Source organism: Lathamus discolor, chromosome 3, assembly GCF_037157495.1.
Source record: "Lathamus discolor isolate bLatDis1 chromosome 3, bLatDis1.hap1, whole genome shotgun sequence".
NCBI classification, from domain to species: domain Eukaryota; kingdom Metazoa; phylum Chordata; class Aves; order Psittaciformes; family Psittacidae; genus Lathamus; species Lathamus discolor.
The window spans coordinates 62,510,921-62,521,848 of NC_088886.1; the positions used below are offsets into that span (position 1 = coordinate 62,510,921).

Sequence of the window (10,928 nt, forward strand, 5' to 3'; positions counted from 1 at the left end):
ATTAAAGGAAACAGAACTGCCTGGATGGCCCGTTGGGAAAAGGAAACTGCGAGAACTGCAGGAAGCTGAAGGATGGGGTGAAGGAAATGGCGGCTCACGTACACATCGTGAAAGCTCGTTAGTTTTCAGGCACCCCCATTGAATAAACTCTTCTTTCTTAACCTCAGAGAACAGATAATTTCGGGCTAGATCCAACATCCTCCGAAGCCTTTGGAAACATTTCCACTGGCTCAAGGAAAGTTGGATCAGGACCTCACTCGTTAACGCTCTCGATCGTACACAGTGGCTGGGGAAGCTGGAGCCGTTCACCATTGGTGTGCTTTTCTGAGCTCCATAAATCACGCTTCATCCACTTTTGCAGTGAAATGGCCCTGATTAGCAGCAGACAAAAGCAGGGCATCGCATTTTCTTGCTGGACAATCAGGTTTGAATTATCCTCAGATAAGTCACAGAGGGGTTATTTCTAGGGAGCACAAACACCGTTTCCTGGTTCTATGCTGATACTGAACACGCAATAAAGAAGCTCCCAGTCTTTTGGGCTGATTGCTGGCATTTATTCTGTGACCAGTAACATGCTCACACCCCATAGGGAAGGGCTGGATGAGAAATACTGGAGTGCAGTTCAAAACATGTTCTGTTTTGCAACACAAAGCAAACGTGACCCGATCAGCGCAGTACAAAGCAGCTGGAGCACACCGGGCAAACTGGCTCATTGTGTGTAAATCCCTTCTCTTTGCCCTATTTTTCTGCATTGGTTATTACTAAAGCTGTTTGTATGGAAAGAGGATTTGTAGGAGAATTATTCCCCACCTGAAATGATAATCCTCTTTGTGCCATTGTAATAACTTCTTCAGCAACCACATGTAATATCATAAACATGTGCTGATGACTTCAGCTGGAAATGAAGGGGAAAAGAGCTCGGAAAAGACAACGTCTGTTTTCTTGGAAACACAGACCATAATCTCACAAACGTTCTTGCACATGAGTTATTGTAAGCATATGTGTAGTCCCATTAAACTCCCCGAGCCTAAATTATCCCTTGTGTAATTCCACTGTAATCTGTAGAATTAATGTGGCTTGATGGAAAACTATCAAACAGGCATTGGGATTTCTGTGTTCCGCTCTGTATCGGAGCCATCCTGGGCATCGATGATTGAAGACATGGTGAGTCCTACACATGGAGTCGGGACTAGCCATGTCTGAGATGCATCATCATCTCCTCCCTACCCATCTGATCCTGATAAAGGGCCTTGGTTTAATCAGCTGGCTCAGCTGAGGAGGAGTAGGATGATTTCCCTGAGGGATAGAGCGAGTTTCTTTAGGAGAGCTAAACTCCATAGAGGAAGGTAATCTGCCAGGTAGAGCTCCAAAGCGTGATACATAAGGGAGGGAGGGAGGGAGGAAGGCTTTGCTGAGTGTGGGTGGCTGGTCTGAGGGAGGGGAATGGGGTTCTGAGCCGGGGAGGGTGGTGGTAGCAGCAGCCATGGGGTGAAGAAATACACACCGGGTGCGTGGTTGTGGGTGATTGTGCCTTGATGAATAGGTTTCTGGGTGGGAGCTACAGTGCTCGGCAGAACTGGAGTGCAGAAGGGAACTGAAATGTGCCAGCTTGGTACAGCTGAGGAGCAGGTCCTGCACTGCCATCGATGGAGCTCGCTGGCCTGCAGGTACCTGATGGGGAAGCTGCTGAAGAAAGCGCTTTCCAATAAGCTGGTGCTTTGAAAAGGGGAAGGACCCTCTGAGCTTTCTGATTATGTCCTAAGGATCAAGGAGGGCAAATACTAGTGAGTACTGACCTGGTGAGGCAAGGAGGAGGCTGTGCTGCTCTCTTCAGTGAGAGGCAAGGAGCTAACTAAGCGCTTCTGCAATCCTCCTCAGCCTCGGGAGTCTTTCCCAGGCTCTCCTGTCTCACATCAGTGTGCTTGTTAGTGCTGGGGGTGTGACATGGCATGTCCCAGGGTGCTGGTGACACTCAGTAATGCTTCAGCCTGATTAACTTATATGTCTGAAGTTATTAGAACAGCTATAGGATGAATGCAACTTGTGTCTCCAGTAAGACTTACCTCTTCCCACTGGTTGCTGCCTGTTCAGACCAAATGTTAGAGCAGCGTGTAGCAGGCCTATAGAAACTGCAAAGTAAGAACTCTAGGGAAGAGACAATGCTGAGCCTTAGCAGTACCCAAAACTGTCCTTGGTCTTTCGCTTGTTAGGATTCCTTTTAAACACTCAGTGTCTTAGGCAAGCTCATGTAACATCTGTTGATACGTTACCTCCACTATCTGCTTAAACACTGCTGTGCTCATAGTGCTCATGAATTTGGAAGGTTCTGGGGTATGCAGCACTGCCCTTGGTATTTTAATTAAACACCCCATGCTGTATGTGTGCTGTGTTGGTTCAACTGCTTTAACAGAGAATCATCCCATGAGAGGCGCTTTTGCCTTGTAGAGCAATTATGGGTGCTATGAGGTGTTTGTAGCCCACTCCTCTTTCCTCTGTGCCAGACTACAGAAGGCAATGTTTCCTTGGCAGTCCTTAATTCTATCTTAAAGGCTGGGCTTAAAAATCAACATCTGGAAAAACTAAGTGCATGGGCTTCTTACAGATACCACAGACTGAATCGTGGGGCCAAAGGCAGCCTCAGTGGAATTATCATCTGATATCTGTGCTCTGTGTTTTCCCTATAATGCTTGAGTCAATTCCCTTTTACGGAGATGTCTTCAGAGACACACACGATGCCAAAATGCTCACAGAATTGCACAGGACCGACCAAACATAAAACGCTGCAGCAGACAAAGGAAGAAAGAGAGTCCCAGACTTCCCCTGAAGGGGGGGGCTGGTGGGGTGGAAGTCCCTGGTTTGAGCAGCTTAAGCATCAGTGTTGGCAGTTTGAAGTCTGGCAGCCCAAGACTTATTGCGGGGAAAGCCTCCGCTTTGTGTCTCATTTTGATGAACAGAAATGTTACTGACATTCATGATAAAATAACTTGCTGAAGTGGCTTATCTACATGTTTGGACCAAAAGAGATTAAGCTTTATGCAAAACAATATATTCAGATTGTTAAAGTACCTCAGTGCTTGCTTCTTCATCAGTTCCAACACTGGTATCTTCTTCTCCATCCTCTCACTGCAGTCAAGGTTGTTCTGTTAGCTGGTGGTGGTAGCTGTTGATAAAGTCAGACTTTGGTGCTTTTGTATTCTTGAGATTCATGACCTTCCCTTAAAATGTGATTGTTACATTCTTAGCAGTGGGATATAGCTAGAGAATAGATGAATGCCAATGGAAAAGTCTAAAAGTATAACTTGGGTGCAAGCTGATCGGTGCTGGGTGTCCTGCGTTGTCCTGTGTCACTCCTGGCCCCCCTGACTCAGGGCAAGGCTTGCTGCTGGTGTTGGTTTTTAACTTGCTAAAACCAGTCCACAAGCAGAAGGCAACAAAGGACTTCAGACTGCTTGCTGTGCAATCAAAATGCCTGACATACTTCACAGTTTTCTTCCTCGTGCTTCGTAAGAGCAAGTGCTTGCAGCAGGTAGGTCACAGAGTCGTTTCTGCCTCCTCTTTGGTAGGCTTCACTTGGCTATCAGACCAAGGCATTTGCAGTCTGTGTCACCAGCGTGCTCGTGCTGAAGTGCTTGATTCCATTTGTCACCAAGCTCGATGTTAACAGCCATCACTTTTATTCCACAGTGATGTTTACCTACAAGATAGCACAATACAGGAAGGAAGTGCCTGCAGGGACAGTGTGTGTTACCCAGACTGCCCCTCCTGAGGGAGATGAGACTTGGGTCTTCCTCCTTCTATGCTTGTGAAGGAAAAAACACAACTCCGCCTTCAGAGCTCTACTTAAGGCAGAGCTTGGTAGGCAAATAACATGGCACTTCGTGCTCCTGTAAAAGAGAACACCAGAGCCCTTACAAATGGTGTCATTTTCCTTACTGTGCTTCTGATGGCCCTTCTAATGCAAAAGGCCCTTGAAGCCTGAAACCTTCCTCATTTTTCTGTTAAGCTTCATGAGCCAGTTCTCTGCTGTGATTCAGGGGGATCGCCCTACCAGGGAATTAGAGGAAGGGAGAAATCAAGAACTTTGTGATACTTTATGCTTCCGTAATTCCCGGTTTTTAGCCAGCACTTTAACTTTCCATATATATACATATAAAATATAACTTTCCACATACATATATTTTGAAGAGGCAGTTTCTGGCTCTCCAGGATGTGGATAGAAGCTATTACAGTTACCATTTGGTTGATGCCTGCTCAGCATGATCTGAGATGGATTTTAACACTTTAGCTCCCCCTGCGAATCCCAGATCTTGATTTCTGTGCCAGTTGAGCATGTTTTCCTTGCTTCTGTTTGAGTGCAGCTCTGAACAGGGTCTGGACAAATTCATGTCTTTCCAGGAATGCTGTGTTTAAGCCATTTTCTCTTCATCTTCCATCGTGTTCCCCAGTAATAACTTCAGAACAGAATGGATTTAGATTAGTATGTGGTAACTTTTTATGCAACTTCATGTTGCCTTATTCAAACGTATTTATTTGGATACCAAATGCAAAATAAAACATACTGACACCTATGAATAAGGTGATGGGGTTTGCATTTTTGTTAACTTTGGCTCATTCTTCTTTCAACTTCCATGGTAAAGGTTTACTTAGAAGTTCAGGTAATTTCAAGAGCAAAATAACACACAGCAAGTGATGTTCAGAGTGCTTTGTCGGGTTATTTGGGACTGAAATGGTGCAGAGGAGAGAAGGCTGCTGAGCACTGCACATGATGAGTGACTAGCTGAGATACAGTGGCATTTAGCCAGAGGCCAGCTACCGCGCCATGGAGACTCTGCTATTACAACAGTTAGGATCCCCAATCTGTCTGAATAAGAGAGGCTTCAAATCGTCCGTGTCACTGCTAATGTACTTCAGTAGATGTCACAGGATGTGATTCAGACTCGGGGGGGGGGGGGGGGGGGAGAGAAGGGAATTACAATAGCTGATGCTAGATAAATGAGACTGTACCAGAATGCAGAATCCTGAGGTTTTGAGCCACTTTATCCCAGATCATTAATCTTGTCCATTTTATGCTCATATTGCATCCCACAAAACTTCAGGCATTCCAAAAGATGTTGAATATGGGGTTTTTTCTTGGGGTGGTTTTGGGTTGGGTTTTGTTGGGGTTTTTTTGTGCTGTGGAGAAGTCTCTTTTCTTTCCTTTTTTCCCTTCCCTCCAAACTGGATGATTTGCTGTGTAAAGTAGTTACTTAAGGTTTAATGCAAGCAATACCCATTGTTTAAAACTCAGTGACACTAATACGATGTACTTTGTGTGTGCTGGCTGCGCTTACCCAGTAGTACATGTTGTACTGGGGACGGTACTGTTCTGTACCTGCAGTTCTTCCGTGTGTCTTCTCTGTTGACACAGGTTCACAGTGGGGCCAAGCAAGAGCTGCATGCAAGTAGAAAGTACTGGTATTGTTAACACAAAGGAAGATTCTAGTTATGGAGTTTAAAAACTGTAACTAAACAGAGCCAACTTGATTTTCTACATGCCTTGTATAATAAACTTCTGAGGAAAAGCTTGGCAAATGGGCATGGTATCCTAGGAATATTCATTCTGTCACAGTTCAGCATTACAGACCAGTAAATTGCTTCGTGGTTTATATTCTGAATCTTCAATAAACATGAAAAAGGGGGGCAAGAGCAGTAATAATTTCCTTCCCCTCAGAATTATCTGTTCAGTCTTCCCAAAGCAGTACTCTACATGGAAGCACCTCTCTCTGTACTTCCTCAGCCTTCCTATTCCAACCCCATTCATGTTATTTAAGGAAGAGATAAGATGAAGATTTTCAGGCATTACCTCTAGTCTGGGGTTAAATCAAGAACACGCTCAAAATAGTGGCTGTGCTCTGGGATAACTACCTTTGCTTGTCAGTGGCCAACTTCTGTCTGCAAGTGAGAGCGGAGATCCTTACACCAATAATCCTATAGTTACCTATCTGTATCTAACTACACTGCAAAACCTGACTTGTGTAGCCTTTGGCAGCCAGATCACTTCTTAAAGGAATCCTTACAAACATTAATGTAGATCTGTTACAATACCACTGAAGTGCCTTTTTACAAATACTGCAGCATTACTGCAGTGTGCATATAAAAACCCCATTAACTGTGATTCCAGCTTGCTTCCTGTCACAAAGGGTTGCCTGCAAAAACCAGGCCCTGTTTACTGCTGCTGAATAGTGATTTCTGGACTTCATCTTGGCAGTGCATGTTGGGGAGATATCCTTTAAGCCACTGAATTGGAGGTTAGGACATTCATTTTGGTGTCAGCTGCCATCCCAAGCTGGATCATAAATGAAAAGCAGTGGAGTTCAGTTGAGCTGTATAACAATAAAGCAGGAAACACTAATTGCCAAACTACTGGCAGCTGAAAGTAGACTTTACAGTAATGCTAACTGAGCAGATCTGGCAGTTGATACAACATTACAAATAGCCACGCTGTCTTAAACCAAGTAGAGGAGGTTTTGATGTTAAGAACACACTGTGCACTAGTGTGCAGAAGGGTCAGGATTATGCACATCCCTTCACTGTATGGTTTAAAGTACTTCTTAAATGTTGACAGAAAAAGAAAGACATACTGTAACTTCGTGTTATGGACTTCTTCAAAACTTAGCTGTTGCATAGCGCAAGGACCGCTTCATCTCTTTGTGAGTATTCTCTTCCTCTCTTTCTGAAGTTTATACCAAATCTCTGAGTGTAAATCCAGTACCTTCCAACAGTTCCTCCAATTGCATACTCAGGAATACCTGATTCCTGTATGAAAACAAAACAACCCACAAAATCTCCCCCAAAATGCCCCCTCTCAAACAAACCAAATCCCAAATAAGCCATGCAAACCCCAAATGAAACATTCTGAATGAAACAGCAGCAAAGATCTGGGAATAGAATCATAGATTCTACTATGAATCATATTAGAATCATGGATTGGACTAGTGTCTGTGATACTAATCATGAAGCATCCATTTACAATAACTTGTTTAATATGCATATCTGAATTGATAAAGTGCTATAAGTTGCTTGAAACATGAAATGATCCTTGCAAAACCCCTCACTTCCCCCATTTTTGGCTGTTAAATATTATTACTGTCCCCATCTCTCTCCGGTTAAAGAATAACAAACATGTCAAACATCTTGTTTAGCTTTGTTCCTCGGCTATGAGCAGAGATAACACAAGGTATGTGTAAAACTGATGTTATGAATCAACAAGTACATCTTTTTATAGATACACGCATGGTTAAAGCCTACCACTGGCACAGTTAAATGTGAAACTGCTTATTGCTGCTGAGTGCACAACCTAGCCATGGTCTATGTCAGGCTTTCACTAAGCGCAGCTCACCGCTGCAAACTAGCAGGAGCAAAGCGGGATGGCCATGGCTACAGTCCTTGTACGATTGTGTGTATTCCCAGTGTTTCCAGTTGTGAGGCCAGATGTTCTTTTGAAGAGGAAATAAAAGCAGTGTAAGAACAGCAGCTTGTATCTGCTGCAGTACTGTAACTCCATAGCCTACCAAGCTGACTTCGTTTCAGGTCTGATCAGTACAGGGCAAGCCAGCACAAACATGATTTGAAGGGGAAATCAAGTACAGTGTGTGCAATGTGTTTGAGCAACCATGAAGACATCAAGCAAGGGTCTGTTAAAAGCTTTCATTTCCATCATGAAGATGCAGGAGGCATGTCTCAGTGTCCTTAGAGAGAAATGGTGGCAGCAAGCCTTTAGTGCTCTTTGCCAAGGACTGGAGTGTGAGGCAAAAACGTGTTCAACTGGATTGTGCCACGTGTGAACCAAGCAAATGTTTTGTGTAAGTGCTGCTGCTTAACTGTCTCTGAGACACTCTTTCATGTATCCTACTGTCTCACCTGCCCCAGGAAAGCAGGCAGCTGCTTGGATGCGGTTTGTGATAGCACATTGGCTAAAGCACAGTGATAAGCTCATTTGGAAGTGAAAAAAGGATGGAAAAGATGGTCTTACCAGGTTGGTTTCTGCTCTGTGGCCCCTTACATACATGTAGGAGGATCTTTTTGCTTTACAGCATGATTTGCATTTCTATCTCTAAAATGGTTGTTGTTACAGAACAGCATCGCTGTACTGGAATGGTCACTGTGGTGTTGTAAGACATTATGATCAGTGGCTGAAAGTAGGCCAGTGTGTTTAGCTTTCACATCACTCTGTTTAGCTTTCTTCTGACACAACTTGAGAATAATCTTCTCAGCTGTTCTTATAAAGGGGCAAACTTCTCATATCATTGCTTTATGGCAGTTCAACTGGCACTCCCCTTTATCTTTCCTTCCTCCTTTGCTCACATAACATCAACCTGGGTTTTACTGTACATGCAGTATTGTCCACTAGACAACAACCAGATCAAAAGAGAAGTAACTCTGAATACTCACTTTCTGTCAACTAATGCGTAACTGGAGAAAACAACCTGATAACTAAAACTCACTTAGAATTTGGCTTCCAGGCTAGGATGTGGGGAAGGAATTTCTGGATGCCTTCTGTTCTCTTTTAATCTCTGTCAATGCTGCTGCTGATATTTCCATGAAGTCATATTTGTTTCCTTTAAGAATATGTTTCTTCCCTATTTTCCTTTCAATCTGTAACATAGAACGTTTTCCTCTTTTGGAAACAGGGGAAAAAAGAGGTAACGTATTTCACTCCAAACATCCCTCATGTACATAGCCCAGATGTGTTTGCCTCAATGTCAGTATTTAAGGGAAAAAACAAGATGCAGCAAAACCCAAGAATCTAAACCTAAGGAATCCAGCCAGTCTCTGGATAGACCCTGGGAGCGCCAGGTTTTCTGTTCCATGCTGGGAGCAGGAAGAATGCAGTTTTCCCCCAGAACAATGACAGTTTGGTTCTACCCACCTAATAAAAACAAAAGATAAGAGCTACTCAATAACAAAATGCTGCTTTACTTCAGCTCCACCATGCTTTTGGAGAGAACCAGCAGTTATCTGAGATAATCTTTTAAAGGAAAAACCAATCTCGTTGATAACAAAGCTTCCTTTAAGAGAATTCAAGCCAGAAACTCTTTTTTGGTGTTCTGTTCCCTATGGTTGGGATGCAACATTTTGTTGAAGGCTTTGGTCAGAGTTAGGCTGTTCCTGAGCTCTCCTGTTGATGCTGCTTCAACTTCACAGACTTCTGGGTCATTTCTAATCCAAGTTTTCCCTTGCAAAGAGTAATCATAAACTGCTGGAAAGTAAGTGTCCTTAATTCGAGTTGGCACTTGAGCCAGTAACCAGTAAGGAAAACGGCAACAAATAAAAGGAAATGGGTATAGTCCCACTCTCTCACTGATTATCCGGCTGAAAAATTACTTTATATGTGCTATTTTCACTTGTGACCAAACAGAGTAAAGAATATGCTGTTGGGGGAACACAGGCAGAGATTGTCTTGGCTTTGCTTCCCCAAAAGGCTGTCAGTGAAGTAGAGGAGGAAAAGTCTTCCCAAGTCCTTGAAAATGAGATTCCTCCACATCAGATGGCCTGGAGCAGATCAGCTTTTCAGAGCAGCCTCTTGTGAAGAAATCTACTGCTACCTTCAGAGCATTTCCACGGGAGGTTACAAGTCTGAACAGGCAAGTGCTCTTCTGGAGCAGTAGTCATTGCCATGCAGGTGATGGGTGGAAGAAAGTCCCTGGGATTCCCCCCTGTTTAAAGGCAGACACAAAGTTTATGAACCCACAGTCTGAAAGCACACCAAACCCCAAAATCCTGCCCTGGGCAGGGCTTTAAGGAAGGAACCGAGCAGCCAGCAATGTTTCTTTCTATTAAGGTATAAAACGAGAGCAGGATGGGCTACGCTCTGCTTTGCTCTGAACAGCAGCAGCATGTGAACTCGGCACCGTTGGAGCCTTGGCTGTGTTTATGATCGGTCCAGGAGCCTGCCTGGCTGCCAGGCCAGCAGGCTATTCAGGCACGGGATGTGGTGCATGAATGGATCCATTCATTGCCTTTCTCTTCTTATGCTTCTCCAAGCCTTGGGGCATTGATCCTGTGCTGTTGTCCCTTCCCCGGAGCAGAGGAAGAGGCTGCCTCTGCCCTCATTCCCCTCTACTCTAGTTCCCTTGCAAAACAAGATTCAAAGCAAGATTCAGTGCAGAGAGCACTTATCTAAAATAAACTATTAGCCATAATAAAGCCCAGTGTATCTCAAATATACCAAACTATCTGCAACTGTGCAGAAAGTTCTGATAAGTAAGTCCTCACTTGAGACAGCCCTCACATCGGACTTACTTCAGCCAGGTCATTTTCAAGGACCTGAGCATGAACATGCACAGAGAGCCTTTCTCACATAGTCTTAACCTTTTAACTGCTCTTTAATCTCAGGCATAATCTAGGTTAAAAGCCACGGAAACTCCCTGTTCTGAACTCACACGTGACCACATCAAGGCACTCCACTTCTACTGAAGATTATTAAGCCTGTTGGGCAGGTTATGATGGCTGGCTTCCCCACAGGGCCTCGCAATGTCACGACAGTAGTTTTCTCCCTCATGTTTTCTGATGATTTCCTGCATAAAGCAGACTATTCCTCTCCTGACAGCAGGAACCACCATTCCTGTTCAGCTAAATTCCCTACCAGAATAGCTGCTGCAACGTTCCGACAACGTTCCGACATCCGACTGAGGAAAGGCTTCAGAGCGTGAGTCTGGTCCTGCGGCAGCATGAGGAGCTGCTGTCAGCTTCACCACAGTCAGGCTGTAGAGCACTTCTACTCCTCTTCAAGCTTTTGGCTTTGTAGATGTGTCTGACACATATACATACACATACATTTGCTTTGTATGTGTAGCCAGACACAGAGCCCTGTGTGTGTGTACAGATGACAGATGTGTTTATATTGCTTTATAGGTGGAACAGTGTGGAGCGTTACATTTTGCCAGATG

General features: G+C 44.2%; 1 long non-coding RNA gene across 2 annotated transcripts; it reads right to left on the reverse strand.

Moving 5' to 3' along the window:
- Positions 1 to 532: 532 nt before the first annotated feature.
- On the reverse strand, positions 533 to 8,440 carry LOC136012393 (uncharacterized). 2 transcript variants are annotated; one of them, XR_010611697.1, is made up of 3 exons: positions 6,621 to 8,440; positions 5,331 to 5,431; positions 533 to 4,451 (listed from the first exon to the last, which is right to left on the reverse strand). It is a non-coding gene; the product is annotated as an uncharacterized LOC136012393 (long non-coding RNA). The 2 variants fall into 2 exon arrangements; XR_010611696.1 differs by having other exon boundaries at positions 533 to 5,431.
- Positions 8,441 to 10,928: the final 2,488 nt, after the last annotated feature.